Genomic DNA, 19,426 nt, shown 5'->3' with positions numbered 1-19,426 from the left:
ATTATAAGATGAAATAATTAGATATTTACTCAGCCATGTATGTGAAATTCTAATGTGATAATATGTTTTTCTGGGAGCCTTGTTTTATTTGTTAAAACCTTAGAAAATTTTACCCTCAAAGTTTAAAACTTACTTAGTGGTTCAACTGTTTCTTAAGAAGATACATTTATGAGAGTCTTAATGCCACAAAGACTCCACTTCAGTCAGCTGCAAGAATTAAGAGCCTTTTGGTCCTTGGCACCAAACTTAAATGAGACATAAATGAGGCACATTTAATGAAATCAGTTCTAATTTTATAGGAAGCTGAGAATAACAGAAAAAAAAGTGCTGTTCTTGTGTCCTTTGGTGATGGTGTTTGACATTTTAGTGTAATTTATTATAATAGTATACTGGTTAATGTTCCCATATTATCTGCGGTTTAATCAAAGTTTCTGAAAATGGGAAGAATGTATTCTGTCACTGTAAAGCTAAGAAATGGTATTCCAAAATTACTTCAATAATACATGATTAAATCTTCTAAAGTGATATTTTACTGTGCTATGGTGCAGTGAAGACTTCAAATTGCAAAAATGTACTTAGACATGTAATAACATATGACACCATTAAAGAGATTATTTTTAAATAAAATTCCTTTCTTTTTTAAAATTTTAATAGATATTTATTTTGTTAGGTGGTTTTATGAAAGTGAAATTCCTTTTTACTGTTATTGTTTACCTCACTTAAAGGCTTCCTGCCTTAAAGTGTCACATGTAGTTCAAATGAGCCAATATTATTTGTAAAATAAGAGTTTCTTTTGTGTCATGATGCTGTTCAGAAATATTAAGGACTTCTGATTATCTCAAAAATAAAGTTCTAAGTCCTTTTCATGACATTCGAGGCCCTCTAGTAACTGGCTTCAATCAATCTTTTCACATTTATCTCCATTACCTCCCTTTGCCTTGTCCCCATATCTTATTCCAGCCATAATGAAGGAGGTGGCCCGGGTCATCTTTGCACTTTTCTGCCTCCATAGCACTTCTCATGTTGCGATTTCTACCCCTCAAATTCTAATCCACTCTTAATCATTTATTTCACAAAATATTCTCAAATTTTCTTAGTTGGAATTAAACTCTCTTTTTTTGTATAATGCTTTGAAAGCACTAGACTAGTGCTTTTCACACTATCTGCAGAGAATTCAGTTTTTGAAAAACTTTCCAATTCATCACAAGTCAATAGGTGTCCTGTCTGTGACTACCAGTGAGAGGTGACAGCGTGCTGGCAGCCCTCACAGCCCTCGCTCGCTCTCAGCGCCTCCTCGGCCTCGGCCTCCGCTCTGGCCATGCTCCAGGAGCCCTTCAGCCCACCCCTACGCTGTGGGGGCCCCTCTCTGGGCTGGCCGAGGCCAGAGCTGGCTCCCTCTGCTTGCCGGGAGGTGTGGAGGGAGAGGCGTGGGTGGGAACTGGGCCTGCTGCACGGGGCCATCACCGCATGAGTTGCGGGCGGGCGTGGGCTTGGGCTCAGTGTGCCTGGCACTCGGAGCGGCTGGCCGGCACCGCTGGCCCCGGGCAGTGAGGGGCTTAGCACCTGGGCCAGCAGTTGCGGAGGGTGTGCGGGGTCCCCCAGCAGTGCCTGCCCACCAGCGCTGCTCTCGAATTCTCGCTGGGCCTCAGCTGCCTCCCAGCGGGGCAGGGCACGGGACCTGCAGCCTGCCATGTCGGAGCCTCCCTCGTACCCACTCCCCCCGCCCCCGCCCCCCCCCCCCCACCGTGGGCTCCTGCACGGCCCCAGCCTCCCGGAGGAGCACCGCCCCCTGCTCCACGGTGCCCCGGTCCTATCCACCGCCCAAAGGCTGAGGAGTGCAGGCACAGGGCGCAGGACTGGCAGGTACCTCTGCCTGCAGCCCTAGCAGGGTGATTCACCAGACGAAGCCAGCTGGTTTCCTGAGTCAGGTGAGGACTTGGAGGACTTTTATGTCTAGTTGGAGGATTGTAAATGCACCAATCAGCAGCCTGTGTCTAGCTCAAGGTTTGTGAATGTACCAATCAGTGCTCTGTGTCTAGCTAATCTAGTGGAGACTTGGAGAACTTTTGTGTCTAGGTCAGGGATTGTAAATGCACCAGTCAGCACCCTGTCCAAACGGACCAATGAGTGCTCTGTAAAACAGACCAATCAGCTCTCTGTAAAATGGACCAATCAGTAGGATGTGGGTGGGGCCAGATTAGGGAATAAAAGCAGGCTGCCCCGCAGCCAGCAGTTGCAAACCGTTGGGGTCCCATTTGCTTTTGTGGAGGGTTTGTTCTTTTGCTGTTTGTAACAGATCTTGTTGTTGCTGGCTCTTTGGGTCCACACTGCCTTTATGAGCTGAAACAGTTACAGTGAAGGTCTGCAGCTTCACTCCTGAGGCCAGCGAGACCACAAACCCACTGGGAGAAATGAACAACTCCAGACCGGTGGCCTTAAGAGCTGTAATACTCGCTGTGAAGATCTGTAGCTTCACTCTTGAAGCCGGTGAGACCACGAACCCACCAGAAGGAAGAAACTCTGAACATATCTGAACATCAGAAGGAACAAACTCCAGACACACCATCTTTAAGAACTGTAACACTATGAGGGTCTGCAGCCTCATTCTTGAAGTCAGTAAGACCAAGAACCCACCAAGGCCGGACACACCAGTACTTAGAATCTACCCCAGGAAACTCAGCATGCAAGTTTGGCAGTCTCCAGACCATTTTATACCCCATTCACTGAGATGAGTTTACTTGATAACACATTTGGATGCTGTTGCAATGTCCAGCTGCTATAGAAGTTTATTGACAACTACTTGTAATATCTGTATTTGCCTTATTGAAGTCTGATAAGACTCGTCCGTAGACCACGTTTTAAGTAGCGCTATCTTAGACTCTAAGCTCCATGTGGACAGAACCTAGGGCTGCTTTTTTTTCATCATCGTGATTCTAGGACGTGGCATCGACTGTAACATAACAGCACGTTGATTACATGCAGCGGTGCTGTCAGTGGCAGGTCCTGCCTCCAAAGTAGCTTGTATTAGATCACGATCACTTTTTAGCACCTATAGGATCATCATACTTTACTTACAACAGAAAATAAGAATAAATAGGACCGTCAGGCTGATTTATTTTTAAAATACATGCTCTTTAATACAAAAGAAAATATAGTGTTAGTCTCCTGGTGCTGGTATGACCTCCTTATAAATAAAGATCACTTGATTAATAATTTAATTTTGTTTCACTAGATAGTTGTAAAAATTCACTTGAAGTTCACTTAAGTAAAATAAAGGAAGCTTAAAACAAATCTAAAAGAATTAGCCTCTTAAATAGTAAGACTGTATGAGAGAAATGTGTTCGTTGTACAAGGGAACTCGTGTAAAAAACAAAATTATGTTTAAAACACAAATGGCTTTCTATTGTGTAGCTCAAGGAGAAACACTGAAACTCTTGAACAGTCTAAAATTGTATTTCTGAAAATGAGAATCACGTGGAGTTAGTTTAGCGTCTAGCAATATAATTTCTATGGGACAGAGTAACATTTTTCAAAGTTTGAAATGTAAGATTCTTAATAAATTACTTGACAATGCTATTTGACCATAACAGCTCTCACTTTCAGTAGTTCAAGAATGTCTTCTGAAGTGGTAGGAAGTTGCAGTTGAATGTTCATAGTTTTCACTGAATGCTTCATTATATTAATGTTAACAGCCAAGAAAAACAAGGACATTTACTATATGTTTTTCCCACCCTTGGCCACATACTTATCCGTGGAACATTTGTTATTTCTGGGAAACATACGCCATATGCCCAGAACCATAATTAGTAACAGTTTGATGTTATAGGAGTTCAAAATTTAGTATTTTCTAGCGTTATTAGATCAGTGGCTTCCTCTGAAATATAAAAGCAACAAATACAGATCCTAAGGGTACATTCTGGAGTCAGCTTTTTTTCTCCTTTACTAACTGCAGTATTTGCTTGTTTTGATGGGGAGGTGTTCAAACAGCTCTTCCCCAGAGCCAGAAGGAGGCACTGCTCTAAGTACTTTATGTATATCAACTTATTTAATCATTGCAGTAACAGGTGAGAAAAAAAGGGGCACAAAGACGTTAATTTGCCCAAAGTCACTTAAATGGGAAATTGTGTAGTCAGGATTCCTCCTAGGGAGTCTAGCTCCAGGGTCTGTGTTATAACATACATAGTATCTTATGCAATACTGTTCCTCTAAGGAGATGAAAGCTTCCAGAATTCCATTGGTAAAATACTGTTGAAAAGGTCATTTTCTTGTAGACTATTTCTGACTAATGCTTATGTAGTAGCTGAGAAATGCAGAATGACTGGGGAATGCTGGGTAGCCAGGAATGCTGGATAAATGGGGGAATGCTAGGTAACCAGGGAATGCTGGGTAAGTAGGAATGCTGGATAATAGGGGAATGCTGGGTAATTGGGAATTCTGGGTAATCAGAGAATACTGGGTAAACTGGGGAGCGGGACAAGAAGTCATTAGTTAGCAGCTTACCCTAAGCAACCTTCTCGTATCTGTAAACCAGAGGGTTGTTATTAATACAGAATCTGGGACTGCTGCAATGTTGATTATCCTCACATAAGATCCTTCAAATCAGTATTATCTTTGAATCAGAAGGGTATATATTTGTAGATGCATTTTACTTCAATCTTTAACTGTATTTAAAATTCACAGTTTTCTAGCACTTGCTACATATACATATACAATAGCTGAGAGGAGACATTTCAGGGAAAGAATGTTACTTATTTATTAATTCGTTTATTTTTCACTTAAGACTTAAAGACTTTGTGGGGGAGTGGGTTAGTAGAGAGAACCCTTAGTCTTTCCAATAGGAAATTTACCACTGAGTTCTCATACATAACCTAGCCAGGGGAGAAAAGATAACCACTTTTGCTTTGTGCTGGAAGTCGTTGGTTGCTGAGGCTGATTATTCGAAGAAGGCAAAACGTCTCATCGGTATCAAAATGTAGTTTGTCCCATCTTGTGTTACTAATGCAGTTATTAAGGACTGAAAATGCAACATTGCTTAGCAACATGCATAACAGTATTTAGTATTATTTTATTTGAGCAGCAGCAGCAATAAGTACTATGTCTTGTAAATGTCCTGGTGACATTTTATTTTCCTTCTCATCTAACATTGCTTGTATCCATTGCCATGGTATTAAGCAAAATGCTTAGTCTGTGGCTTGGTAGAGTGGGTTTAGATATACTCCCTTAAGTACAGAGATCAGCCCTGAAAGCTGGCATTAGCCCAATATAGAACCAAAAGGAAATTAGGCTTCAGGCAAGAAAAAGTAGTAAAGGATTCCTACAACTGTCATGGTCTATATAAGTCTTCGAATTTTCACTACCGGCAAGTATATCATGATGTCCCGTGAGATGCAGGAACTTGCTATAATACCGTTCAGGCTATTTGTTTTGTTGTCTCCAGTCTTTCAGGCAGCAACCTAGTGTTCATAATAATCAAAAGCAAACATAATCCCTATTTCCTCCTAATGAAAAGACAGCACTTTGACTAATAACTGTGCTAGCACTGCCTTGTCATTTACACTTCACCCTGTCTGTTGGAGAATGAGTTGATGTCTGTGAAAATTTGATCTGGGTGGACTTCCATCCAAGCCCTCCTTTCTTCTCCAAATTAGAATAGCAACTGTACATCTGAGAATCTGGGCATTCCTCTACTATTTTCCCTTTTTCTTTCTCCACAGTCATCCTAGATTGATCTCTTAAATCCTGGTATTCTAACTTGACTTCTGCCTGGGGAAGAGCAAGAAATCCCAGAGGTTAGGACCATCTAGCTAGAAAGACTGTCTGTCTCTAAAAGAGTTGAACAATTTTGAGAGGAAAGAGGGGCCAAGCTTCTCTCATAAAAATAATAGAGAAAGAATCAGTTCACTACTACAACAGAGGCAGCCATTCATCCTGGAGGGGAGAGATATTCCACTTGGGATTGTCACCCCCAGTGATTGATGTCTTTTCAATTCCAGGACATGTGGAGGTGCTTTAAGGATTTGAATCAGGGAGCAGCTTGTTTAATTCTTTGTCCTTCCCAAGGAGGGGTCCTGAATGTGGACATCTTCCTCATGCAGTTTCAGTTTTTGGTGCCTTCCACGTCCTTGGCTTTGCTTTTGCTTTGTTGCATCTTAGAATCATTAATTAATTATGGACCGAGTTCCTTCTGTGCACTTGCTAATTGGATGTTTTGAAAAATTGCTCCATGCTGGCTTCAATAATGAGGAGAGAATTAAAAGGCTGAGAAGTGCTGGGAAAGAGAGACAGACCACAATGGTCATGGAAATCTAGCAAAAACCACCCGAGATATCCATTACTCCAGTAACCAGGGGACACGGAGCACCGAGCAGAGAGATTAGAAAAAAAGACAATGAAGTGATGAAAGGGACAGGGTCAGTGAGGGGGCCTATTCTTGAGAAGAACACTTGCAAGGAGGGAAATCCTGTGTGAATTGTGCATTGGCTGGACAGCCTGAGCTAGCTGTTGCCTCCTGTTGAGGAGGGGAGCTCCCTGAACAGGATGAACAGCTAGGACTTTGGAGTCCAGCATCCTGACATCTGTGTCTGGACTCTGCCATTTACTGGCTGTGGGATGTGGAACAAATGACTTTACCTCTCTGATCATCCAATTCTTCATCTGTGAAATGAAAAATAATAGTACTTGTGTTATAGTGTTGTGGTAAAGAATAAGTGAGATGAAGTTGGTCAGACTGTCTAGACTACTTCCCGGCACATAGCAAACTCTCAGTACTGGCTAGTCATTATTATTATGCAGTTGTGTTGTCAATTTAATGATGTAATAATAAAATATTAACATAGGTAACATATTTAGTCTGGCATAGCTCAGGATTTAAAATACTTTGTAGCAGAATCATTGTTTCCATTGATTCCTCTCCTCTCTCTTTCTGGCCAGTTTATTTTTTCCACTTATCCCCCTCCCTCCTGTTCTACTTAGGAAGAGGAGAGGAGTTAAAAATTGGATAAGACGCTGGGCACAGTGGCTCATGCCTCTATTCCCAGTGCTTTGGGAGGCTGAGGCAAGAGGATCACTTGAGGCCAGGAATTTGAGACCAACCCGGGCAACATAGTAAGACCTCGTCTCTACAAAAAAATTTTTAAAAATTAGCCGGATGTGGTGGTGCACACCTGTAGTCCTCGCTGTTCAGGAGGCTGAGGCAGGAGGATCACTTGAGCCCAAGAGTTGGAGGTTACAGTGAGGTGTGATTGTACCACTGCACTCCAGCCTGGGCAACAGAGGGAGACCCTGTCTCAGAAAAAAAAAATTTTTTTTTGATTAAGAAAAATGCAGCTGTTCGGCTGGGGGCCTTTGGTTGTTGGGATATAGCAGAAGTGTGGGAAATGCTGAAAGAGGCCATCACAGCCCAGCTGGCCAGATAACCCGTGGAAACCCTTCCCAGTGTGGATCCTATCATCCTGGGCCATTACTTATTTGACATTTAGACATAGGTGATTTGCAATTTCATATTCTAGATTTTCTCCTCCATTAAAATGTAAACCTTCACAATGGAAAAGTTTGTTGTCTCTTTTGTTTACTGCTAATTCTCTAGTGTCTATATACAGCTATCAGCTCCACCTTTGGGCTGAACCTCCTGAAAGTCCTCAAACGGGCCTTCAAGTTCTGACACAATCTCCCCCACCCCGTGTTACCTCTCTGATTTTTATCTCCTACTACTCTGTGAAATCTAGCTAGATATATTCAGGAGTAGATAAGACTGTTGGGGCATATGAAAGACATCTAGAAGCAAAATGTAGTAGAAAGATTTAGAATGAATCATGTTTGAGGTCTAAGTTCTAGTTCTGCTACTATTTCCTGGGGTGAAACTGGGCCAAATCATGTGACCTTTGTAGGCTTTAGCCTCCACACTGAAAGAATTTTGGATCAGGGTGCTTCTAATTGTAAATTTAATGGCAATGCTATCCTTGGTTATAGCATAATATGAAGTTGATTTATCCATTCAGAAACATTTCTGAGTATTTTTGGTCCCTGGTGTGAAATTGTGAATCTTAGCCTGGTGATTCATAGGCTAACAGCTGCTTTCCCACCATCTACCCCAAGCTCAGGGCTTTGCAATGGGGGTGGCAGTATAGCCAGAACTGACATCATGTCCCATTCTTCCTAGGTCCAAGTCATTTCCATCAAGCAGCATTTCCCAGGCTTTTGTCATTCAGGTCCCATCTCCATGATTTTTACTATATCACATTCTATCTATATTATTTTTTACTTAATGTCTTTCTTTAAACCATTCCCTCTTTATATTTTACCTTGCATTTGCCCTAAGCAGCAGTTATAGCTGTGAATAGCTTTGAAATTGGTTATGCCAGCTATATTTTTTTCTAAAGCACATGAAAATAAATACACAACCATAATCCACCATAACTATGCACCACTAAAACTGTCTTGAGTAACTCCAGTGGTTTGCCTTGCACACTTTGGGAAGCATCACCATGAAGGTGAGGGACAGAGCTCTGGAGCTTTCACTGCCTTGAGTGTCCTTCTTCCAGTGATCTTAGACCTTAGGAGGAAAGAAAAAGCCATTCTCAATGAAAATCTGAGGGAGCCGTTCCCAAGGCATTGGAGATTGTTCACTTTATTTTGATTTGGAATGTAGTGCAGAAATGACTAAGCCTTCCCAAGAGGCCAAGGGCTGCTGGAAAGAAGAAAGAAAGGTATTTTGCTGGCTTAAAAAACAGAAGTCAATGGCAAAGGAACATGCTGAAGGGAAAGAGCAATTAACTGAAGTAAAATAAAGCAGCAGAAAAGTGAGAGGAGTGGTGGGGAAAACCACTGCAGAGAAATGCAGTTGCTTGCAGAAGCAAAGCATTAGTGGAAGGTAAGAGACTTTGCAGAGATCCTCATTTCCTCCTCATTTTGGACTTTCGGAGTCTCTCTCTTATGATGTGAGAACTGATCAGATACACACAGGGGCTCAGCTTGGAGGCCCAAAGTATGATATTCTTCAATACACTTCCTGCTATTGGGATCATGCTCTAAACAGGTTAGCTCCTCCATGACAAATAGTTTTGGCGTGAAAGGTGGATCTAAGGCTACCAGAGAGAAAGAGTTAGAAATGACTGTAGACTTTCTCTAGCATCTTTTCATACTTAATTAAGAAAGAGAAGGAACTTAGCCTTTATCGTGATATAGATTTGATTGACTTAGGCCCACATATCCGCAAGGGTCAGCCAAATTTAAATTGTAAACATGTTTTTAGAAAATCTGAATTCCCCAGCACAACTGGCTTGAGTGATTGGAAACAAGATGCAGGACCCCAACACAGACACTGAGTAGAATGACATCTTAGACAAGAAGGGCATCTTACCCACCAAGGAAAGTCTAAAAGAATCGGAAGAGGAGGCAGAAGAGGAGCAGTGCATCCTTCAGCAGTCAGTGGTGACAACATACGAAGATATGACTTTGGAAGAGCTGGAGGATCATAAAGACGAGTTTAATGAGGAGGATGAACATGCTATTGAAATGTACAGATGGCAGAGACTCGCTGAGGGGAAAGCAATTAAACTGAAGAATAAATTTGGAGAAGTTTTGAAGATCTCAGGGAAGTATTATGTTCAAGAAGTTACCAAAGCCAGTGAGGGCTTGTGGGTCATCTTGCACCTTTGCAAACAAGGAATTCCCCTCTGTGCCCTGATAAATCAGCACCTCAGTGGACTTGCCAGGAAGTTTCCTGATGTCAAATTTATCAAAGCCAATTCAACTACCTGCATACCCAATTATCCTGATAGGAATCTGCCCATGGTATTGGTTTACCTGGAAGGAGACATCAAGGCTCAGTTGATCGGTCCTCTGGTGTTTGGCGGCATGAACCTGACAAGAGATGAGTTGGGGTGGAAATTGTCTGAATCTGGAGCAGTTAAGATGGACTTGGAGGAAAACCCTAAGAAGCCGATTGAAGATGTGTTGCTGTCTTCAGTGCGGAGCTCTGTCCCCATGAGGAGGGACAGCGATTCCAAGGGTGACTGAGGCTGCAGCTGCTATCACATGCTGAACTTTCTTGTGACAAATTGTCTGGATTTTTTTAAGAAAAGAAAAAGCAAGAATGAATCCTTCTGGTTTTTAGTTTTGTATAAATTATGTTTCAAATCGTTACATTTTAGAAATAATCATTGCTGGAAATTCTGTTAAATATTTTGGAACTCTTTTTTTAAACTATAGTATTTCCTCTAAAAAAAATTAAAACCAGCTATTGGTATGGCCAAAAAAAAAAAAAGAATGAAAATCTGAATTCCAGAGGATTAAAATATCTCTGTTTGGGAACATCTCTCCTGGCACACAGCTGAAGTAAGTGCCTGCAGATGGTCCCAGCCCTGTTGAGGGGAACTGTGTTGGGGTCTAGCATGCATTGTGCTGGGCCCCTGTCAAAGCTGATGAGTTCCAATCTAGAATTTTGATTAGGAGGAGGGAGGTATGTTAGGAGCCAAGTCAGCTGCACAAAGCCTGATTGGAAAAAACTTCTGTATTGTTTTGTGCTTTTCCAGATTTTTCTATTTAAAAATAGTGCCCATTAAGAGGGAGTGCTGATATCATTACCATCCTCTCCAAAAGGGGACAGGAACTGGGAGGCTCTGAGGAAACTAGGTATGGCCCATACAGCAGATAGGACAGATTCAGCCAAAAGACAATAAGCTCTTGGTTAAGCTGCGCCAGGAATACTATCAATTACTGTTTCCTGGGATGAATTTAGGAAAAACCTAAGAATTAAATTGCCCTCAAAGCACATGAATTGCAGTTTCATATGCTGTTTTTCTAGAACCTCTACTAGGATATTTATAATAGGGTTTTGGTTTCTTTCCAGACTTGAGAGAACATTCATCTAAAATTACATTTTTTCAGGTCAGTTTTGGCCAGATGTTCTTTAGATAACTCATGAACATTCTTTTATTTTGGCGGGGGAGGTGGTAGAGCATGGTCCCTTGAACCCTTTTTGAACCTTTTTGGTAGATACTGTTTGTTTCCTCATTCCCTCTTTATTTTCTCTTCTCTATTCTCGAGTCTCTGTAGAGGCTGACCTGTGGGCCAAATCCTATTTCTGCAGATCTTTGCCCCCAGTAAAACAAAACAAATAGACCATCTTTCACTTTTCAGAATTTTCAAGACTATGTCAATGCTTTGAGTAAGTCAGACCTTTGTGTAGAATACATGAATATCAGCAGCAGCAGTGATGAGTTGGCCTCTTCCAGAAGGGAATTCACTGCATGGGTGTGGGCCACTGAGTTAAAGTGTTTCACAGCCCACTTTGCTACCCTAGCCTGGTTCCTGAAATGGTTCAAACAAAGTGACAACTTAAATCATCAGAACAGAAAAAAAAAAGATTATTAAGTGCACTTTCTTTTATGTGATTTTTATTCTTGTTTGTTTCATATGAACTTTATGTGAACAAAGGGACCTTGGTGAGTACATGTACAGCCAAATCAAACTTTAACAGAATCCCCTAAGATAAAACAGAAACTATGGGAAAAGTTTTTCTTATGAGGTATTTGTTCTGTCCATTCTTTGAAATACTCATTTCTAACACTGCTCTTTAGTAAGGAAAAAAGTCATTTTTCTTTGTATCTAGACTATTGAAGTCATTATATTTGTGATGGGAAATTTTTAAGTATGTGAAGTAAAGAGAGTGATGGGAGGCTGAGTTGGAAAGAACACAACACCTAATTGAGTCCCCTCTTCGTCTGGTGAATTAGTATTGTGCCCATGCTCATGAACTAGTGTATTTTCTGTTTTTAATTTCCTCAATTTTCAAACTGTAAAATAAAATATTATGGTGTCTGTTTCCTGGGAACAGAAAACACATGTAAGTATTTGAGAAATTTGAGACAGAGAAATTTGGTTTGAAGCTTGTCAAAAAGATACATGAAATCAAGCCCCAATAAAATATTTTTCTTGCTTGCATTTGGTTTATCATGATTGGATTAAATTATTCTTTGTAACACACTCCTGAATGATTTTATAACAAATACATAAACAGGAGGATTACTTAAATGCCATTATGCTAACAATACCTACAATTTTGGTCATTGCACAGACATGACACTTAAAAATTAGTATACATGTGTAGACTTTGGTTTAAGTCTTTTAGTAAAACAGGACTTTGAGCTTTTATTATTATCAATTAATATTTTAGGGTGCCCAAGACAAGAGGCAGATGGAACCTGCAGCCCCGCACCTTGTCTTCCCTTCCCATCCCTGGCTCTTTGTGGCAGGACTCCCATGCAATCAAGCTGTATTAGTTTTCTATAGCTGCTGTAACAAATTAACCACAAATATAGTGGCCTAAAACCATGCCAATTTATTATCTTGTGGTTCTGAAGATCAGAGTCTAAAATCAAGGTCCCAGCAGGGCTGCATTCCTTCTGGATGCCCTATGGGGAGAATGTCTTCCCTTGCTTTTTCTCTCCTCTCCAGGCTGCCTACATTCCTTAGCTCAGAGCCCCTTTATCTCATCACTCCAACTCTTACTTCCATCACCACATCTCCTACTACTGACTCTGATCCTCCTCCCTCTCTCTTGAAAGATTCTTGTAATTACATTGGGCCTGTTCAGATCATCCAGGATAAGCTTCCCATCCTGAGATCCTTAACTTAATCACATTTGTAAAGCGTCCTTACCATAGAAGGTAACATATTCATAGGCCCTGGGAACTAGGATGTGGATGTCTTTGGGAGGCCTACTACATGTGTGAACTCTCCAGGCCCACACTGTTACAGCTCCATCCTTTACCATCACTGACCCCTACGCTAGAACTGTTTTGTCTGCCCTTGGGAGAACCTCCCCAGGCAAGGGCTCACACAGGTCCTAGGAGTGGCTCTGTTACCAGTAGAGGGTCTTGACTTTAATTTGTCCAGGTTCTTGGCATTTTGAACAAAGAATTAGACACAATGCACAGCAAAGCAATGAAAGAATGAAGCAATGAAAGCAGAGATTTATTGAAAATGAAAGTATACTTCACAGAGTGGCTGTGGGCCATGCAGTGGCTCAAGGACCCCGGTTACAGGATCTTCTGGGGTCCAAATACCTTCTAGAGGTTTTCCATCGGGCTCTTGGCATACACCCCATGCAAATGAAGTAGTGGCCTGTGATCAGTCTGGTTGATTGCAGAAAGCCTTGTTTTTGGTCTGTGCTTCTCCTCATGCGTCAAAGAGTTGCCTTCTGCAACCAATCAGAGGCTGATGTGAGGTCACAAAATTATGCTCCTATGCAAACACCTGATTGGTTGCAGAAAGCAACTAATCAAAGGTACTTTCAACTTTCCATCTGCCAGGCAGAAATGGGGGAGGTTTGCAAAGGGAGTAACCTTTGGTCCTTTTGTTACTTAGATGTGAAAAGTTGGGGTTTTCCTTTTGATTTAGTTCTAGGAAGTCAGCGTGAATCAGCCTTAGGTGTCCTGCCTCCCGACCCTATTCTCCTGCTTCAGCTCAGACCAATTGAACAGGGAATTCCAGGATCCCTGGTACCTGGAAGGCTGTCAGGGTTTAGGAGAAGGTCAGTGCAAGCTCAGTGTGGGCACAGGGCTCTCAGACTCCTTGATGCATGAGGAGGAGCACAGACAAAAAAAGGCAAAAGTGGAACCCTCTAAGTCTAAAGGCCCAGAGCAGGGGCCAGATGCTGGCGTCTACAAGCAGTGTTCCTCCAACAGCCAGGCAAGCAGCATGATTGAATGCCTGGAGGTGGGCTGTGGTCAAATGGAGACTTTCAGTCCATTATAAAGGAGGCAGTAGAAATACAGTGCCAGGGAAAGGGGCCCAGTGTTGCTACATCTTAGCAAAACTGAAAATCTATTTTCATTTTGTTTTAAACAATGTGCAAGCCAAAAAAATAGGTGGGGGGGACCAGATATGGCTCTTAGCCCTTCAATTTGCAACTGACCCCTGGTTCAAATGAATGAGCACAGCATACCTAGGCATAGACGACGTTTTATTGAATGAGTGAACAATGAACTTCAATGTCAAATTCAGAGATGGTGCATTAAATAAATTACCCAAAGCTGAAAAATTCATCCCTAATTATGTCACATTGTTCAGTAGGCTCATCAGAGATTCAGCAGGGAGATAACATGACAACTTTAAGATAAATATTAATAAAATGTCCACAATATGGCAATGCCTTCCATTTGTATAAACCCTTTTCCATGATAAATTTCACAGACAATAAATAAAGCCTACAAATTAAATCCCCTTGCCAGTGAAAATTCCAAAGTTAAAGTCCAAAGGAATTAAAGTCCAAAATTGGAAGCTTTTCTGTGGAGCTGAAAATCCAAAGGAATCAAATTTCCCATCACAAAGCTGAAGTTCAAAATTACTTCAGAAATTTCTAAGAAGTTGCTTCATCATCATTTAGTCATTTGACAATTATTTATGGAGCTTCTACCGTGCACCAGGCACTGTGCTAGGTCCTGAGGGGAAAGCGGTGAATAAGAGGCAACCATGGCCTTGTGGAGCTGATATTTAGATAGGGAACCACATAAGCAAGTAAAATATGTAGTATTTTAGTGATGATTGCTAAGGAGAAAAAAACTAGGAAAATTGAAGGTAGGGACGGTTTGAAATTTTAGATAGAATGGCCAAGGATAGTTCCATTGAGAAGGTGACTTTTGAGAAAAAGCCTGAAGGAAACGAGGGAGGTAGCTTGGCAGATACTTGGTGGGAGACTATGCCAGGATGAGGGAGTGCCAAGTATAAAGGCCTGTGTTGGGTGTGGCCTGGTGTGCTTGAGGAACAGTGGAAGGCCAGAGTGGCTGGAGCAGAGAGAACAGAGATGGGGGATAGTAGAAGGTGGTGGTCAGAGCAGAAAAGGGAGCCAGAGCATGGAGGGTTCTTAAAGATAAGAACTCTGGCATTTACTCTGAGTAGGATGGGAGTGCTTGGAAGATCTTGAGCAGAGAAGTGACATGCTGTGACTTGTTGTTTAAGTCAGACCTCTCTGGCTGCCGCGTTCTAAAGAGGCTAAAGAGAGTAAGGACAGAAGTAGCGACACCAGTTAGGAGGCCATTGTAATACCCCTGGGAATAGCTGTTAGTGTGAAAATTTGGAGGTGGAAATGGTGGTAATGAGAAGAGGTCAGATTCTGGATCAGTTTTGATCGTTCATATAACAGGATTTTCTCATGTATCTGGCTTGGGTGTAAGGAGAAGAGAAGTAATGAATGGCACCATGGTTTTGGTTTAAACAACCAGAATGGAATTGCCGTTATGAGAATAGGAATGACTGGGAAGGAAACAGAGTTTGAAGGAAAAATCAAGGGGCAATCTGGGTACATATTAAGTCCTAAACATCTATTAGACATGCAAAGTAGATGAGTAGGTATTTGAAGGTATAGATCTGCAGTTCAGGGGAAAGGAGCCAGACTGGAGATATAAATTTGGCGATTGTCAGCATGTAGATTTTATCTAAAGACATAGGACTGGATGAGATCACCTGGAAAGTATGTGTGGACAGAAAAAAGAAGAGTTTCTAGACCTAAGCCCTGGGTGACTCCAATGTAGAGATCAGGAGGATGAGGGGGAACCAGCAAAGGAAAATGAGAACAAGCATTTTGGAGGGTAGGAAGAAGAAATCATTTTGTGAACGTACTGAACAGGTGTGTCAAATGATGCTGGGAGGTGAAGGCTGAGAATTGACCATTGGCTTTAGCAACATGGAAGTTAGTGGAGACTTTTGTATGAGTAGACTGAGCTAGACTGATGGACACTCTGGTGCCTGGGTACAGCTGAGGCTCCTTCAACAGCTCTAGCCTGGCTATCATCCTGGAATGGATGTAGTTCTCTCAAGTACTGAAGCACTAGGAAGTAGAGTTAGACACAAGACCACCCAAGTGGATCACTTTTTAATACATCTGAAGAGTTGATAATTGACCTAAGATTATTATAGAACCAGCCCCATCCACTTGAAATTAAAAATAAGACAGTCTGTAGGTCCTAAAGAATTATTTTAGGCACAAGGATATTCCCCAAACCAAGTATTTATTATTGTCAAATATAATAAATACAAATAGCAGAAATACAATGACACTGAGTAAAGGAGGGTAGGTGGAGAAAATCTTGATTTCAGTTACACCAGGATCCAGTAAACCTACCATACTGGAGAGCATGACCTGTGAATTCACACTAAATGGAAGAAATATCACATGCACAAACACTACCACTGCAGCCACCCAGAAAGAGAGAGAGAGAGAGAGGAGAAAGGAAACCCCAGCGGCTTTCCCCACAGTATAAACCTTGCCTCCCTAAAGCACAGACTGGGACCATGTAAGTGTTCATGTTTCCTGCAGGCAGTTGATACCCCAAAGAGAAAAATTGAGTGATGAAGGGCTGAGGCTCCACATTCCTAGTTTCTATCCCCAAAGAACTGATTAGAGAAAACACTGCTTCTCCCCTAGGATGGTGAGGCAGGGAGGAGAGAGGCTAGCAATAACCCTCCAGGAGTCCTCCTAAACACAACTTCAGGGAAAAGATTTGACTTCTGTGCCTCAAACTCCAACAAACACAACAGGAAAGGGAATTCAAACCATTTTATTTGATTGGTTCTTTGGCATAAAATTGATTGGGAATAATGATAAATATGTCTTTGGCTACAATGAAATTAGAAACATGTGAGTTTTCAACATTCAAAATCTCTCTTATTCTGGATGTAGAATATTTATACACATAATCTTAGATGTGCATGTGTGCATGTCTGTGCATGATCAGGGAGAAACTAGAACCCCCTTACTTCTTGTTGAGTCCTTGAACTGTCCCATCCACTGATGAGAGCACTTATTATAATAAAAATATCATTCTAACCAATCTGTTATAAACTCATGAACAAATCTGTGTTGAGTCCTTCATTTAAGACAGATAAAGATTACAAGTCCTCTTTGTCCTTCTAGAAAATTGGAACAATCTGGCCTGGCGCGGTGGCTCACACCTGTAATCCCACCACTTTGGGAGGCTGAGACGGGCGGATCACCTGAGGTCAGGAGTTCTAGATCAGCCTAGCCAAAATGGTGAAACCCCGTCTCTACTAAAAATACCAAAAACTAGCTGGGCGTAGTGTTGGTCACCTGTAATTCCAGCTACTCAGGAGGCTGAGACAGAAGAATCGCTTTAATCCAGGAGGCAGAGGTTGCAGTGAGCCAAGATCGTGCCATTGCACTCCAGCCTGGGCAAGAAGAGGGAAACTCCGTCTCAAAAAAAAAAAAAAAAAAAGAAAGAAAGAAAAGAAAATTGGAACAATCCTATCAGGTCATATAAAATATGGCTTTTCTTGTCAAGTCTTTATGAAGATCCTGTTTGTTGTTTTGTTGTTACCTTAAAATGCCTGTCTCACCTCTCTCTCTCCAGCTCTCTCTCCAGCTGTCTCTCCAGCTGTCTCTCCTTTACTCCATCAGCATTTAAAATTCTACTTTTCCATGGAGGCATCCGTAATTAATCCCACCAGCTCTTATCAGCACTGGCATCCCATCACTCTCACATGCACTGTGTGCACTGTGGCTTTTGTAGGTCATGGTCCTGCTTTGTTGTTGGTTGTTGATATCCTTGTGTGTCGAGTAGACACATTTGCACACAGCCTCTTGGAAGGAAAATGCAACTCCACAGGTGACTTGAAGCAGAAAGTTTTATGTTCTCTGAGCCACCGTATAGCAGTAAGTAGACTTGCTTTAAGTGTCTTATAGATTGATTGAGCTTAATTCAAATCATATACAGGACATGTAAATGCTTTGGAAAGTATATAATACTATCTGATTACAAGGTGCTGTTCTGATTGCTGGTTAATGCAGTTTAGTTCTCCGTTCTGTTGCATGTTAGAATCACATGGGGAGATTTTAAAAAACTCTAATGCCCAGGCCCCATCCCCTTGGAATTCTGAGTTCATTGCTCAGGGATGCAAAGCAGGCATCAGCATTTTTTAAAAGCTCCCCTCCCTAAGTGAACCACAACCCTGGTTTGCTGTTTCTTGCCAAGTAAGTCTTCCCCCAACGGTCACATGACTCACTCCTGCATTTCATCCAGATCTTTGTCAAATGTTGCTGCCTCAGAGAGCCCTTCCTCTACCCCTCTGTCTGAAATAGTCCTCCCCACTCTCACCCATAGCTTTCTAGCCTCTCAAAGTGCTTTTGTGTTTTTCAAAGCATTTAATGGTTACCTGATATGATACTAATATGTGGAATGATAAGGAAATGAATTTCATTCAGTGCAGGAATGGAGACCTGCCCTCCCATAGAAGCATCTCTAAATTTCCAATCCCCTGTTATTTTAAGAATACTAACCACAGAATGGAATGCCAGCCTAAATCCCCCTGGCTGGTGGGAGAAGGCAGATGATGATAGAGGAAGCCTGGGTTAAAAAAAACAAAAAAGTGAGAAACATGGTTTAAAACATTTCAAAAAGAAAGGGGAGGGGATAGAGTTGATACAATCTTTTTTAGAAATTGAAAGCAAGACTTTGGCAGAGGCCAAGTTGGCAAATGGAAAGAAACCTCATCCCTGCAATTACAGAACCAAAATCCGGATTGAGTGGATAAATCTAGTTGGTCAAAGAAAAACCCCAAGGTTGATATGAAAATAGTCACAGATGAGATGGGCTCCGATCTTCCTCCATACCACACCTTGCACCATGAGAATGATTCCCAGATGAAAGAGAATGAGAGGTCATGGAGTGAGGAGGAGGTTTGGGAGCTGGGTGGGAGTTCTGAGGAGGTGAGCACATGGTGTGGAGAAAGAGGCTCTTGGGTCAGCTTGCTTGGATTTGATTTCAGAACCTTGGCTTTTAAATATAATTTATTTAACCTCAGGAGCTGTGAGGACTTACACACTTGACATTTCTTCCTGGGCCTTCACTTCTGAAGATGACAGAAACTCCTGATTCATTTGGGGTGTTATGAAGATTAAATGAAATAATATGTAAAAGTTCGTAGCAGAGTACTTGGGCAACAGTAAGTGCTTAATAAATGTGTATTATTAATAATGCCTTTTTAAAAGGGAGTGAGCTGTCAGAGAAAGCTGGAAAAATTTTTCTTTAGTCACATAGCACTCATCCCAGGGAGCCGAGGACAGGGCATGTGACCTAACTTTGACTCTTCCCCAAATGAGGGAGGGATTTTCTATTTGTCCCTGTTAGAGAAAACTAGCGTGAGATTAAATGATAAATGGCAGCAATCAAAGTCAGTGAGAAATGTACACAGCTGTACTTGGATATTTGTCATTTTTGAAAATTTTAGTTAAAATTGAGTGCCTCCTTTATTATGCTGTTAGATATTAATCACTAGCTACTATTTGCTTGTAATTTGAAAAGTTTGCTATTAGAAAAAAGCATAGCAAAATGAAGCACATGCTAAACATTTTCTAACTCTTGACGAAGACTTTGAAAGATTAAGACTAAGGAGGCTTCATGGATCATAA

At 41.6% G+C, this 19,426-nt stretch overlaps 1 protein-coding gene and 1 pseudogene across 10 annotated transcripts in view; both read left to right on the top strand.

Annotated features, from left to right (window-relative positions):
• NCALD (neurocalcin delta) overlaps positions 1–19,426 on the top strand; it is a 454,184-nt gene that overhangs the window by 254,781 nt on the left and 179,977 nt on the right. The gene's annotated exons all lie outside the window — the stretch shown is intronic.
• On the top strand, positions 9,206–10,100 carry LOC129042408 (phosducin-like protein 3; annotated as a pseudogene).

This window comes from Pongo pygmaeus, chromosome 7 (genome assembly GCF_028885625.2).
Source record: "Pongo pygmaeus isolate AG05252 chromosome 7, NHGRI_mPonPyg2-v2.0_pri, whole genome shotgun sequence".
In the NCBI taxonomy this organism is placed as follows: Eukaryota; Metazoa; Chordata; class Mammalia; order Primates; family Hominidae; genus Pongo; species Pongo pygmaeus.
This window is presented reverse-complemented; position numbering and strand designations above follow the sequence as displayed.